Raw genomic sequence first — 15,731 nt, 5'->3', positions numbered from 1 at the left:
CCACGCCATGAACAACATAGAAGCTTATCCCCATGGCATGCCCAGTCTCCATCTCCACGTGAGAGATACAGGGAGGAGGCAGGAGCGGTTCCACGTAAGAGCGGAAGAGTAAAGAGGGAGGTAGAAAAGATTCTACGTGGGAGAGATGGCCAAGAAATAATGCGAGAAAGCGAAATTATACAATCACTGACCACAAGAGAGCTTAGAGATTTACGGAGAGATTATATGCGCTTGCCTGGTGAACAAATCCTCGCCTGGCTGGTGCGATGCTGGGACAAGGGAGCTGATAGTCACATAATTGAAGGTGACGAAGCACGACAACTGGGATCCATTGCCCGAGACCCTAAGATAGAACAAGAAATGGGAAGGGAGAAAACGGCATCCAGTCTTTGGCTCCGAATTCTTCATGCTGTGAGGGCGAAATACCCGTTTAAGGAGTCCCTGAAGAGTTCTTCGAGAAGGTGGAGGACTGCGGAAGAAGGCATCCAATACCTGCGGGAATTGGCCATGCAGGAAATTGTCTACTCTGATCCAGAATATTATGACATCCAAGTTCCCGAGAATGTTCCTTGCACGCAACCAATGTGGAAGAAGGTAATTCAAGGTGCCCCTAAACCATATAGGTATTGCTTGATAACCGCATATCATCCAAAGATGGATGAACCAAGTGTGGACACCATGTGTGCTTGGATGAGGAGCATAGAGGAAAATCTGGAAGACCCCTTCGACCCTCTATACCGACACCCCTATGATAGGGAAAGAATGGAGAGAGATTATGAATATTCCAGATATGAGGACGACCTTAGAGACAGAGAGGACAGAAGGTATAGAGATTACCAGGAAAGGCCAATGGGAAGATCATGGCGGGACCGACAAAGACGACCTCGGCCTAGACCTCGATCCTGGTCTCGATCTCGCTCACGGTCCCTGTCATTCACAAGTCAAAGGAAAGAGAACTCTAAACGTTGGCCACGTAACCAACTATGGGCATACCTTCGTAGTAAAGGAGAAAACATGAAGAAGTGGGATGGTGAACCCACTTTTAAGCTTGAAGCTAGAGTGAGGGAGCTGAAGCGAAAGAAGACTGACAAGAAAGTTGTCTACGTAGTAGACGGAGATTTCTTAGAAAAGAAACTGCGATCGCCGAAACACGAGAAGATGGAGGTCCACTTCGACAACGGTAAAAAGTCTAAGAAGTCAAAGTCAAACTCTGACGACGAATGCTCTGATCAAGACCAGTAGAGGGGCCCTGCCTTCTGCCAGGAGAAGGAGAGGGACCAAGAAGATAACCGAGTTTACTGGGCTGTGTGGGTTCGATGGCCTGGCACATCGGATCCTCAGAGATACCAGGCCTTGATAGATACTGGAGCCCAGTGTACTGTAATGCCTTCGGAGTATAAGAGTACCGAGACTGTTACTATTTCTGGAGTGACCGGAGGGTCTCAAGAATTGTCAGTGGTAGAGGCAGACATGAGCTTGACGGGAGACCAATGGGAAAAGCGTCCCATTGTGACGGGGCCAGAAGCCCCTAGCATCCTTGGTATGGACTACTTAAGGAGAGGATACTTCAAGGACCCGAAAGGGTACCGGTGGGCTTTTGGTATAGCCTCGGTGATTGAAGAGGAGTCCAAGCAATTGTCTGCCCTTCCTGGCCTCTCAGAAGACCCTTCCATTGTAGGATTACTGCAAGTTAAAGATCAAGAAGTGCCAATAGCCACAACAACTGTGCACAGACGACAGTATCGGACAAACCGAGATGCTGTGATCCCTATCCACAAAATGATCCGGAAGTTGGAGAGCCAAGGGGTGGTCAGCAGAACCCATTCACCCTTCAACAGCCCCATCTGGCCTGTGCGTAAATCCGATGGAGAGTGGAGACTGACTGTGGACTATCGTGGCTTAAATGAAGTTACGCCACCGTTGAGTGCTGCCGTGCCAGATATGTTGGAGCTCCAATACGAGTTGGAGTCCAAGACAGCAAAGTGGTACGCCACCATCGACATAGCCAACGCGTTTTTCTCCATTCCCTTAGCGGCAGAGTGCAGGCCACAGTTTGCTTTCACCTGGAGGGGCATTCAATACACCTGGAATCGACTGCCCCAGGGGTGGAAACACAGTCCAACCATCTGCCATGGACTGATCCAGGCCACACTAGAGAAGGGTAAGGCTCCCGAACACATCCAGTACATCGATGACATCATTGTATGGGGGGATACAGCAGAAGAAGTTTTCAAAAAAGGACAGACGATCATCCAGATTCTCCTCGAGGCCGGTTTCGCTATCAAGAAGAGCAAAGTCAAGGGACCTGCCCGAGAGATCCAATTCCTAGGGGTGAAATGGCAAGATGGACGACGCCAGATACCAACAGACATAATCAACAAGATTGTAGCAATGGCTCCCCCCACAAACAAGAAAGAAACCCAAGCTTTTCTGGGAGCAATAGGTTTCTGGAGGATGCATATCCCAGAATACAGTCAGATTGTGAGCCCTCTTTACTTTGTGACCCGTAAAAAGAACAACTTCCAGTGGGGTCCTGAGCAACAACAAGCTTTCAGGCAGATCAAGCAAGAAATTGCACATGCCGTGGCTCTTGGACCAGTTAGAACGGGACCAGATGTAAAGAATGTACTCTACTCTGCAGCTGGAGATAAAGGTCCCTCCTGGAGCCTCTGGCAAAAGGTGCCTGGCGAGACACGAGGGCGACCACTGGGTTTCTGGAGCCGAAGCTACAGAGGTTCTGAGGCTAATTACACCCCTGTGGAAAAGGAAATCTTAGCGGCGTATGAAGGTATACGAGCAGCTACAGAGGTAATTGGTACTGAAGCACAGCTCTTCCTGGCACCCCGATTACCAGTCTTGAGCTGGATGTTCAAAGGGAAGGTACCCCCTACGCATCATGCCACTGATGCCACATGGAGCAAGTGGATAGCCTTGATTACGCAGCGTGTACGATTGGGAAGCTCAAATCGCCCTGGAATTCTGGAGGTTATCACAAATTGGCCTGAAGGTGGGAACTTCAGTCTGGCAGAAGAAGAAGAAGAGCCAGTGAGCCGAGCTGAAGAAGCTCCGCCATTTGATCAGCTGCCAGATGAAGAAAGGTGTTATGCCCTTTTCACTGATGGTTCTTGCCGTATTGTAGGAAGGAACCGGAAGTGGAAAGCAGCCGTTTGGAGTCCCACCCGACGAGTGGCAGAAGCTACTGAGGGTCAAGGCGGGTCGAGTCAATTTGCAGAGCTCAAAGCCGTCCAATTGGCCCTGGACATCGCCGAACGAGAAGGATGGCCGAGACTCTACCTCTACACAGACTCGTGGATGATAGCCAATGCTCTATGGGGATGGTTAGACCGATGGAAGAAGATGAACTGGAGGCGTGGAGGAAAACCCATCTGGGCTGCTGACTTGTGGCAGGACATCGCTGCCAGAGCGAAGAGTCTGAATGTGAGAGTCCACCATGTAGATGCCCATGTGTCCAAGAAGCAAGCTAATGAAGAACATAATAACAACAGAGAAGCGGACCGAGCTGCACAGATAGGGGTGTCACAAGTAGACCTAGACTGGCAGCAGAAGGGAGAGCTGTTTCTGGCTCGATGGGCCCATGATGCTTCCGGTCATCAAGGCCGAGATGCCACTCACAGATGGGCACGAGACCGAGGGGTGGATTTAACCATGGATATCATTTCTGAAGTTATCCATGATTGCGAGACCTGTGCCGCTATTAAGCAGGCGAAAAGACTGAAGCCCCTGTGGTATGGTGGACGTTGGGAGAAGTATAAGTATGGAGAGGCCTGGCAGATTGATTACATCACATTGCCACAGACCCACCAAGGTAAACGCTATGTGCTTACCATGGTGGAAGCAACCACCGGATGGTTAGAAACATATTCGGTACCGCATGCAACAGCCCGAAACACCATCCTAGGCCTTGAGAAGCAGGTCCTGTGGAGACATGGCACTCCAGAGCGAATTGAGTCAGACAACGGGACTCATTTCAAAAACAGTCTAGTGGCCACTTGGGCACAGGAGCATGGTATTGAATGGGTATATCACATTCCATATCATGCACCTGCTGCAGGAAAAGTAGAAAGGTGTAATGGACTGTTGAAGACGACTCTAAAGGCACTAGGTGGGGGAACTTACAAAAATTGGGACAAGAATTTAGCCAAGGCCACCTGGCTAGTCAACACCCGAGGCTCTGTCAACCGAGCTGGTCCTGCCCAAGCAGAGTCCCTCCACACTGTAGATGGAGACAAAGTTCCAGCGATCCATCTAAAAGGTATGTTAGGTAAGGCCGTTTGGATCACTCCTCCCTCAGGCCAAGACAAACCCATTCGTGGGATTGTCTTTGCTCAAGGGCCTGGATATACTTGGTGGGTTATGAGGAAGGATGGAGAGGTCCAATGTGTGCCTCAAGGAAACCTAAGCCTGGGAAAAAACTAATTCTGTGCCTTGAGTTGTATTTTACAGGAGACCAGACACCAGATGGAAAAAAAAAAAAAAGAGAGACCCAAACAAAGCTGATACGAGAATCTAAGGATGGCCGATGATGACACAGCCCAAACCAATGAGCCAGCCCTAAACCGGAACTGTGATTATGACGAAAGGGCCAAGAACACAAATCGAGTTGCTGGTGGTGCTGATCTTCAATGACAGACGACAACCTTCGAGAAAAAATAAACATGGACTATATATATATATGTGTATATGTACGGGATAGAGACAAACACAATATACAGGTGTTACGTAAAGAAATAGTATGGAATAAGGGGTGGAGAATGTGATGGTTTCAGTCTAGGCCTTCCTGGAAACCAGCTTGTAACCAGGAAGGAACTAGGAAGGTGACCAAGGAAGTATTCCATGCTATTCCTTTACGTAACCCAGGGTATAAATAAGGCATTGATAAGAGAGTTCGCCCTCTTTCCTCTCCGGCGAGGTTCGAGAACGGTGGGTCCCTGTTTCGGTTGGGCTTATCTGGAGCCGAGGCCTACAGTGACTGCCGTTATCTGCCACGCGTGAGGGGAGAGCCAAGGACCGTGTCTGGCCATCCTGCCTGTTCGAAGGGAAGTGGTGAGATTCTTGCTAGTTTGCCTTCGACTGGCTGTTTGACTTGTTCGGTCCTTGCCCCTTTTTGTCCTTCTCCTTTTTTTTTCCTCCCCCCCCCCCCCCCCCCTTCCCCCCCCTGGTGTGTGGTATTCCCCTTTCATGTATCTGTCTTATATATAAATATACATATATATATATATACATATTTTTGCTATAGCTTTGGCTGCTTGGTTTTTCTTCTTTTCCCTCTCTGGGAGGCGGGTCCTTGTTGTCAAGTTTCGGGGGACTTGGCAGGAAGCCAGCTCGAAACTTGTACAACACCCAAGCTCATTCCTAGTCTTGCAAACATTGTCTGACACCGAGCTTTTAGACCCTAAATCAGACACCAGTGAAGTAAACGGCAAAGCCCCCTCAAAAATCAGGGAGGTTTAGGTGGAACATGAGAAGGGAAAGGGGAAGAAAGCAAGCAAAGACCATTACTGTAAATCCCAGCCCAAATACGGATGCAATATACAAATCATAAATATCCATGGTTTGTATGAACAGTCTTCTTCATTTACCTTCAAAAAACAACCAAAACATACTTCCAGATTCATAATCCCACATTTATAAGATTTTCCATCAAGAGAGCCATTTAGGAAATGGACATGAGTGAAGTTTTGCTAATTTGCTATTATAGCAAATCTGAGTACCCTGAAATGCAGTTTGAAATAGCACTCATGAACAAAAAACCTCTGGAAATTCTAAACAGGCAAAGGTTGCTCAATATTTGTATCTATTCTGCTAGAGACTCTATTCTGCTGCTTAAGATCGTAACGGTCTTAAACCATTCAGTCTGAAAATTTGTATGAGGCCCATGTGTCATGGGCTGAATTTTCATTTTGGAAAACTTCTACCAAAGCAGTTTTGCTATTTTTAGTTTATTTGGAGGTAAAAAGGGCACAGACAGCCCAAAGGTTGAGATAATCTGACACCATCTAATAGCACTGGAGAGGCTCGACTAGGAGGAAAAGAAAATAACCAACTAAGGAAGGAGCACATATTGTGACTACTCAGAAGAGAGAAAGAGAAAAAAAAAACACAAATACTTGGACATACGAGAGACAGTACGGAAACAGCTGCAAGGAATAGGGAGAAAAAATAAATCAATCACCTTGGCCAACTGATTTCAATAGTGTCTTCTGCACTTAAAGCTGCATAGAAAGAATGCAGCAAAATGGATTATGGATGCAAAAGCATCAAATATTACTCATATAAACTAAGCAGACTTTCCTAGATGGTACAATAATTTATTACAGGGAAATGTACCTGCTATTGCCATATTAAACTTACAATTTCATTCATAATTCATTCCTCTCAGGTTTATATTTCAAGCTTGAACCTTGGAAAAAATCCTTCTTTGCTCACTTGTTATTCATGAATTTAGGAGGCACGAACAACAATAAACAGAGAAGAAAGGTGCTGGACTAAAAAAGATTTAATTTTCTGAGTACTGTATTAAAACTATGGGATGCAATGAAAGTATAAATCTTACTAACTGCAGTTAGTATTTCTCAGCATTTGTTAGCTCTCTCAGTTCATGAATGTTAGTTTAAAGTTAAGAACAAACAAAACCACAATTCACTTCATTGCAAAATTCCATATAGACAAATGAAGTTATGTAGATGATCCCTATTGCATCTTTTTAATCATTAGATCTTTGTAACCACATCAGTGTTTTATTTATGAAGCAAATTACTACAGCAGTGAACAGCAATCCTCTTTGTTTTGATTGGAAAATTTGTCTTTCAACCATTAAATGGGTGTTAGCCCATCAACTTCTGTATATGCCCGAATGTCCCGTGCCATTACTAGGAAGAGATGTATTGAGTCAATAAAATGCAGAAATTACATATGAAAAACAAAAAAATCCCAGTTCACTTTCCTGAAGAAAAGACCTTGGGGGCCCAAGTCTTTGTGTTACAGAATCCTGAAACTCAAGGAGAAACACCACAGGAAGTGAACACCACAGTCACCCCGCTGCTATGGGCCATTGGAATTCCAGGATGAGCACGGTCACTGGCTCCTGCCCCATTCCTTACCACAGGCAGGGAAACACACCTTGACTGAGGGTGGACCTGAGGGGAGGGGAGCTGACCTGAGGGGATGGGGGCTGACCTGAGGGGATGGGGGCTGACCTGAGGGGATGGGGGCTGACCTGAGGGGAAGGGGGCTGACCTGAGGGGATGGGGGCTGACCTGAGGGGATGGGGGCTGACCTGAGGGGAGGGGAGCTGACCTGAGGGGATGGGGGCTGACCTGAGGGAAAGGGGGCTGACCTGAGGGGATGGGGGCTGACCTGAGGGGATGGGGGCTGACCCGAGGGGGCCCTAGCCCCTGCTCCTCTGCCTGCCACTCTCCCTTCATATCGCGACAGGTAGTCCATAAGCACTGAGGCTATTTGTTGGGGTTCATTTAAAATCATTTCAAGTCAGTGTTCACTTATCCTTCCTTCCAACACACGCATTTTTTTTCAGGTAGTAGGTTTTCCAGCCTCTTTTGCTAACTCCCATGATTTTTTTATCCCCTTTTGTTCCCCAAGACAAGGTTCTGCTTTTGTGTGTTCTGCCCTAACACTCTAGATAGGATTTCACAGCTTTGAGTGAGAGCTAGACCTAGTCAGACCCAACACTTCTGGAAAACACGTTGAAAATTTAATAAATCAAGTAAAGTAACCATAAAAAATAAATAAAATTTCAAATCAAACAAAGTATCCATATTTGCATTGGGTGAACACAATCTGTAGTACATCCCAGTCTTGCCTGTGATCACCCAGGTAAGGAAATTGGTTGATTCACATCAGGTTTTTATGCATCTCATGTACCTGGATTTCATTCCCACAGAAGGTAAGTCAAAAATTCCTAACTGGTGAGTGGCTAAATCTAACCCCAGCATGGCATCAGGGCACGGACACACCAGACACAGGACCTTAGACATAACCCTGTGTCCACCAGTAGAGATGTCATCATGTTTTCTTAAATAATTTAGACTAAACTAGGCCGAAGGAAATTTTCAAATCAAACTCTTTAACGAAATTTCACATTGCTGCAATAACTAACTTGAAACAGTTCAGAAATAAAACTCCTCCCCTGTGGTTATGGCCTGCGTGACCCCCCCTGCAGGGGCCCCAGGCACGGCTGTGACAATTTTATCTTGCAGCAAGGGAGTCACCTCTCAGCAGACAGATAAAGGGAACATACACAGCATCCTGCACGAGGACGAATTCTTTCCCACGTTACAGCTTCTCCCTGGCAGCAAAGTTTTCTTTGAGCAGGTGTCCACCTCTCCCTCCTCGCCATTTCTTCCGAAGGTCTCCGCACCTACAAGCACATTCCAATATTCTGACTCTCCATTTGCCTTCAGCTATCAAAAGTAAATCCAGTAACTAGTCATTTCTATTTTCAGTTGCTTTACTGATTTATTTACTTTTAATAGAAGCACTGAACAGAGTTAATACACTTCACATTTGTACATTATTATTTAATCAAACTTGTCAGAACTATATTGAATCCACAAGATATAATTCTATACAAACAGTAAATAATATTATTTCAAGGGACAACTCTTTAAAAACATTCTGCTGACAAGGCACTAATTCCCCCCACTAGAGAAAGCATGCAATATGAAATGAGCAGTTTAGAAGCTTAAATTGCAAAATTATTCATATCACTGTAAGTGTAAGAAATGAAACAGCACTGCCTGAAGTTCCTAAACTCATCCTTAGTTCTTCTTGGGATCCACACATGGACACAAATCTCAAGATCTCCATTGCTCTAGGTTTGTTTCTTCAAACTATCTTTTGGAATTTTCACTGGGAATATCTTTCTTGAGTAGGAAATGTAGCCTATAAAGGAGAGAATAACCAAAGATTAAAAAAGATTAATCATGAAGATCACAAGGTTCTCAGACAGTTCAACAAAAGCACATTGTCACTGTGTTTCTTTGCATGCAGCCCATCAGTGACAGAAATCAGCAACAATATAGACCTATAAAAATCAAACTTCTAACTGTGAGTGCTAACATTGTATACCATAGATTTCTCCACAAGTAAAATTCTAACAGTAGGTGTGTAATTGGTAAATATTCCAATATTGTATAACAATGTATATGTAGAAGCTTCATTTGGAAAAGGGGGCTATTTATCTGAAAGACCCAAGGTACATTGATTCCACAGGACAATCAAAGTTGTATTTATTCTGTTACTGAGTTTTACCTTTCCTTCATTCGAGGTCTTGCAATTCAAAATACACATTTGATTTCCAATGTATAAGGAATTGAAAAGGTTTATTGCTACAATCTATCATTGAGGCTTAACAGGAATTAAAGGTAGAGTGGTCTTTTGCCCAGGATAATTGCAACCTGTCAATACTACAATTAGATTTAATGTTTAGGCACAAATGTGACTAAGCCAACCACTGATCAACAGGGAGACTTTCTGATGAAGGGGTTTTTTTCATAACTTACACTTTCTAAAGTTTTTTTCTCACTTAAACTTTCTAAAGCTTCTGCTAATCTGGAGGTACTAAACACAAGGTGCACCTGCTGGTGTTACCCATTATCACAATGGGGAAAGAATCTCTCAAAGTGGAAAACGTGATGAAATGAAAAATAAATTTTAGAAAGTCATGTATTTTAAGATTTGAAGCATACAGAAGTGAAGTAAATCAGGGCCTCCAAACCCACACAGGGATCTGTGCTCAGAAAGGAGACAAAAGTCAAGCAATAGAGAATGGGAGCCAGAAGCATATTTTATTTTTGTACAGGTGGATGATATGTCCCTCTTTATTTATGGTGTTGCAGATGCCTTGTGAAAGCCAAGCCTAATTAATAAACCTACCATGACGGCATTTTTGGTAAAGATTAGCATTTTCACATGATATTTAGTATAGCTGTATTTTGAAAGCATATCTGCTTACCTTCTTTCTGTTTTCATAAAAATGTAGTAAATGTATGTATAAAACACACAAGCTGCAAGAAGGAAAATGGTACATTCATTTTGTTTAAAAGCCAGTAAATCTGGTAAAAATGTATTAAGGAAAAAGGGTCTAATCTAGTAGTGCATACATGTCTAAATTTACTAGGATTATTTATTTAAAAATAAGAATGCAACTAAATATTTGGCTGCATTGACACCACCACCAACATTCAGTTATACAATTTGATAATCTTGTAACACTGAGCCAGTAATTTCATTAAAATGAAATTCTAGTGGTGCTAGACTACATCAGCTGTTCTAATACAATAATTGGTCTTGGGGTCATTAATTCACTCACATCCTTCAAGGGAGATGTAAAATTTACTCTTGAATATTCCAAGTTCCACATAAGCACAAAGTTCTGTTCTACTCGTTAGCTTGGGCAGAATCTAATCTATTTTTTCTTTTGCAAGCATCATAGATTTCTAACAGGAATAAATGCTGAAACTATTGAATTGGTAAAGCTGATAGAGAATGATTAAATAAAAGGCCACAGACCAAATGGGTGAGAAAGGATGCAACAAGCATCACAAAATTAACATTGCACTTAAGGGGTCAAGAAAGACAAGGAAAATGAAGGATTGAAGTGCTTGGGACTTCATATTTCTAAAGAAAACATTTGTGCATTTTTTCTACTGGTTGGTTAATCTGTCCATATCCTACTGAAGATTTTTCAGTATCTGTCCTCTTTACTTGTAGAAATTAAAAACATGAAAAAAATATAGGTAATTCTATCCCAGCACCATTATTTTATATAAAAGTCCTAAACCAGATTTTTATCTCTGTTATCTATTACAGTGTTAGGCTCTTGCTAGTTTTAAGGGACTAAGAAATAAAACTTTTAAGATCCCTTTGGGAGATAAATTCACTTTCAAAATACACTTACCCACTGAGAAATTTTATTTCTTATCGTGTCCATTTTGGATCAGTTAAGTCTTCATTAAATGCCCATGAGATACACTAAAGCTTTTTTTTTTTAGTGTTTACTTCACATTTCTTACTGCCATGAAGCAAAATTCTAAGCATTGATGGCTTTAATTTAGTTTGCATCTCCAAAGCAACTGCATTATAATTTTATGAAAACTTTCTAAATCCCACAATCCTTCATGAAGGCTGTCAGCTGTAATTTATATTTCCATTTAAAAACAGGTGCCATAGGTTCAAAACTGCAAAAATTCTGGAACAATACATTCAAAAAGCAATGTCACATGCACGAATTCTGATAATTAACTAATCCTCTGACAGTATAACTGCATACAAATTAGCAATGTTTATGCATACACATGATTAACTTTAACCTATGGCATGCCAAATGCTTTAGTTAGGCTTTTAGTCTAATATCTAATTATCTTCAGGGCTGCTTAATGGCTACAGGACAGTACTCCTGGAGAATTTCCCACACCATTCTGAAGTAGGTACGCTGACGTGCCCACTGGGAACAAGGATCTTCCTCTTAGATGTCTGGGAAAGGACCCACGCAGATTGGGAAGCTCTATCCTACCCAAGCTGCCTCAGGCTCTTAAAGGTCTTAAAGTATCTCAGACTTTAAGGTCTTCAAAATTAGGATTATGTACAGCAGATAGTATGCTTTATTAATTAAACGCTTGTACGTGCAGAGGCTCTCCAGCACTTGGCAACAGACATTATTCCGGTTCAGAAATCTCAGCGTTTTACTTTAGGCTTGTATGTCTGGGTTTTAGTGTCTTCTTTAGATACTGTTGAGTTTCCCTAGCTCAGTATCCAGGGCTGAAGGCTGCAAGCCCTTTTGGATCACTGCTCATCTTCAAAACTTGATGTATCAAAGTACTCAGAGCCCCACCTTTTGCACGAGGTACCTGCAAGACGTACTGTGAGCTCTTTACTTGCAGCCTGCACAAAGAACACTGGAGGTCACTCCAGAGTTGCTCAAGCAACAACTTTTTCCAAAGAGAGACAGACACCAATTGTTTTTCAACATTCGGTTGCACGTAGCTGGTTAAACATAACACCCTGTGTGCCTTCTACACAGTCAACTCTCACTATTTATTATTTTACTGAAATTGCACGCTTATCCCGAGTCCTAGACTAATGTAAATGCAAAATAAAGGCAACTACCATTTAAAGAAAAAAAAAAACCAGGTTTCTTCTTTGTTCTGCTATGAAACAAAGGCTCCTAAATTCAAACCACAGAAGTCAGACATTGCTGTGAGGAAGCAGCGTGTGTGTGTGGGAGCACAGGGGTGACCTGCCGTGCTGTCCCCAGTGGTCCCCCCCCTCGGGGGCACAGACAGGCAGCCCTGGCTCTCTCTTGCTTTCAAGTAAATAAGTCCTTTGTTAATAAGACCACACTGCCATTTATTATGGCTGTGTCTTATTTGGCTTTTCTGTATTTTGCATGGTTCCACAATATAACTGCCTTTTCAGCATCATTTTCAGTAGATTCAAAACATGTCTTGACAAGGAGATCAAATCCAAAAAAACCTCCCAAACACAAGCCCATAGTTGAGTAGTGATGCTAATTAACTTCATTCCTGAGACAAAGGAATTGTGCTATTATAGTTTCAGGCAGCTGTTAGAATGTAAGTCAAACAGCAAGAGACCTCTGGTGAGGTGAATATCTGTGTGGGACAGACGTTAATGACACTGCTCCCATTGATTTTGCTTGCTCTCAAACCCACGTAAAATAGTAAAAAACATAATGATTCTTCATTTTCTCTTGAACATTTTCCCTAAGCAGCTCAAAACCGCTCTGTAGATAAGTACCAATCTCCATATTTTCTCAGCTTACAGAAGAATTGTCTTAACAACAAGAACAAAAAGCTATAAAAAATTCTTCACTAAAAAATGTATTTAACATTTCAATCAAGAAAGGGAGTGTTTAAAAAAGACTTTCCTTTCGAAAAGTAAAAAGGAAAACGTGGTCTAGAGTTCTCAGAGAAGTAAGTACTACTTAGTGCTACTTCACTAGAATTAAAAGCAAAAATTGGTTCTGTAGCCTAAAACAAGAGTATTTTAAGTTAGACTTTAAGGACACTTTAAATGTAGGACTCCCAGTAATAGAATGGATTCCCCTCCCAGGTTCCTTCAATGAAAATAACAAAACAAGGCATCTGGAAAAGCAGGAAAGGCATATTTTATGTTTCATATAGGTAAGGGGAATTTTTCCCTCTTAGCAACTGTCCTTAATAAGTGGGCAAAATTCAAGACGTAGAGCATTTGAAAGTTTTCTGTTAATCTTTTCTGAGTAAAATAACTTTGTGCAAATAACCCAAAAAGACTCAGGTGGTAACATTCCAAATATTGCATGGATCTCCAGGTTATTAAACAACTTTAAGTGTCAAAAGGCATTCATTAAAAAAAAAAAAGAACCAACCCAAAAAAAAATAAGAGCTGTGGTTCAATCCCTTCAGGAAGTGTTAGAACAAATACCCTTACTGGAAGGGCTCTTACCAAAACTGAACTTCAGTGTGGTTTTATAGTTTGGTTTCCTTTTGCTTTGAACAGTGAAAGTGCTCTTGCACTGCCTAAGATCTTCCTAAAAAAATTACCTGTACACATATTTCAAAAGTCTGTATTCTGTAAAGAAAATTAATCTTGCAGCATATCCATCAGTGTAGAAGGAAAGAACTGCTCTTTGTCCTCAAGTAAATAAAAAAAAAATAAATAAATAAAAGCAGCAACAGCTTTGTACTAGAAGCCCCGACAAGTCTTTTCTGGCACTGAGACATGACAAATACTTGTTTTCCCAATAGCAAACATGATCTGACAGTCTCCAGTTCTTTAAGAAGTTCCCATCAGCTGTAATACACTGTACTGAAGGCACTACTTTTTTTTCACTCTTTTTAAATTCTTTTAAACTATGGATACATCTTGTGCTTTCTAATATCTGTCTGTTCTCTACATTACCCAGGTCAAGTTTCCAGAGAAAAGTCCTAAAAGACTGTTTTCATGAGCCTATTTTAAGATCTTTACTAATTCAGCAATATTTTTGGTACTAAGGCAAAGATTTATCATGAGTGCTTCTTGATCAATAATTCATACCAAAAAAAATAAAATAGAAGTAGGGAAGCACAGTTATCAATATCACTCCAGCTACTCATTAAAAAAAAAAAAAAAAAAAGTATTCACAAGAGCTCTGACTATAGGAGAGAAAATGAGGTAAAATTATTATTTTTACCCACTGCAGCACAGGTACGAAGTCAAGTTAAATTTCCATTGCACTACTGCTGGCACAATTAACTGTTGCTAGGGTAAAAAAAAATATATCTATAGTTAATTAAATTACATATAAAAGCCATATGATAGAGACATTTTGTAATAACTGAAAGAAACACAAAAACGAGAAAAAATTAACGTCACTGCGGGAGCTGACGCAATGCCTAATCGTTACTGTATTTTGTCACAGTTCCTGGCTGCCCTCTCTCTACCACGTTCGGGTGCGCACATTTAACTCGCGGGAGCGGACACAGCCTTTACGTTCCAGGGTGGAACGCTCCAAAGCGCACGGAGCTGTTCGTGTTCCCAGCGCGGTCCCTGCGCCGTGAGTCCGCCATGGCGGCGGCTCCCCTCAGAGAGGGGGGCGGGGCCCGCACCGCCCATTGGCTCCACAGGGTTGGGGGCGTGGCCTCCCTCGGCGGAACGCCCTATAAGGAGGCAGCCGGGCTTTCTTGTCGCCAACAGCAGCGATGGCCGAGTGGTTAAGGCGTTGGACTTGAAATCCAATGGGGTCTCCCCGCGCAGGTTCGAACCCTGCTCGCTGCGATCGGTGATGGTCATCTTTTACCTTCTCGCCGTGTCCTTTTATTTCTTATAACACACAAGTTTTACTCCTCACGTGTTCTCTCGCTGCTAAACCTCCGCAGCACAATGAGAGATTACCCAGTATTTCACGGGATCGGCAAGACTGAAGAGACCGCAGTGCATCATCTGGTCCAACCTCCCTGCACCCAGCACAGAACTGCGTCCAGACAGTTCTGGGATGTCCCCAGTGAGGGAGACCCCGCACCCTCTCTGGACCACCTATTCCAGTGCTCACTGCACAGGAACAAAGTACTTCCCCGCGCTCAGGTGGAACATCCTGGGCATCGTTTCTGCCTGTTGCCTCTCGTCCCATTGCTTGGCACCATCAAGAACAGCCTGGCTCCATCCTCTTGGCACCTCCTCTTTAGATATTTAGACACATTAAGGAGATCCTCTCTCACTCCTCTCCTCTCGAGGCTGAACAGGCCCAGCTCCCTCAGCCTTTCCTCACAGGAGAGATGCTCCAGTCCCTTAATCGTTTTTGTTGCCCCTATAATATTTATCCTATTGCAGCTCATCAGGCCAGGCCTACACACTCCTCTCCTACTTCTGACAACAAATAACAGCAATAGGTCCCAGGGCAAGTTTCTGGCATTGCATCTGAAGCACCTGTGATAAGAGCACTTGGTGGAGGTGAGAGAAGGGCACATGGGGATCAGTGTTCTTTTAACAGCTCGCTGTCCAGGCTCTGGGGACAGGACAGGCAGTGTCCAAGTGCAAAGCTAAGGATTAATCCAATGCCTTACACAAAAACATTGTACTGACCTGCCCAAAGGACTGTTGTCCTGCCCCCATGTCCAACAGTTGATACAAAATAAATAAAACCCTGTCAGCAGCAGGCTACTCTGTATGGAATGCATTTGCTCCATGGAATCTTCAATTTCGTGAAGGAAGCTGGT

The 15,731-nt window shown here is 43.0% G+C and overlaps 1 protein-coding gene and 1 non-coding gene across 5 annotated transcripts in view; one reads left to right on the top strand and one right to left on the bottom strand.

Moving 5' to 3' along the window:
* The window catches only part of LOC135417807 (catenin alpha-3-like), a 61,402-nt gene extending 46,736 nt beyond the window's left edge, over window positions 1-14,666 (bottom strand). Inside the window, exons 1-4 of one of the 4 annotated variants that reach the window (XM_064662307.1) lie at window positions 14,460-14,666; window positions 9,995-10,046; window positions 8,749-8,922; window positions 8,279-8,398 (exon numbers count right to left, since the gene is read on the bottom strand). The gene's annotated coding sequence lies outside the window, so the exon portion shown is untranslated. Of the gene's footprint in view, window positions 1-8,278; window positions 8,442-8,748; window positions 8,923-9,994; window positions 10,047-14,459 lie in introns of all 4 variants that reach the window. The other 3 variants (XM_064662308.1, XM_064662309.1, XM_064662306.1) reach the window with 3 other exon arrangements.
* A 45-nt stretch (window positions 14,667-14,711) lies between these two features.
* TRNAS-UGA (transfer RNA serine (anticodon UGA)) lies at window positions 14,712-14,793 on the top strand. The gene has a single exon. It is a non-coding gene; the product is annotated as a tRNA-Ser (tRNA).
* Window positions 14,794-15,731: the final 938 nt, after the last annotated feature.

Source organism: Pseudopipra pipra, chromosome 8, assembly GCF_036250125.1.
Source record: "Pseudopipra pipra isolate bDixPip1 chromosome 8, bDixPip1.hap1, whole genome shotgun sequence".
Classification (NCBI taxonomy): Eukaryota; Metazoa; Chordata; class Aves; order Passeriformes; family Pipridae; genus Pseudopipra; species Pseudopipra pipra.
Note: the sequence above shows the minus strand (reverse complement) of the source record. Positions and strands in the feature narration are given on the sequence as shown.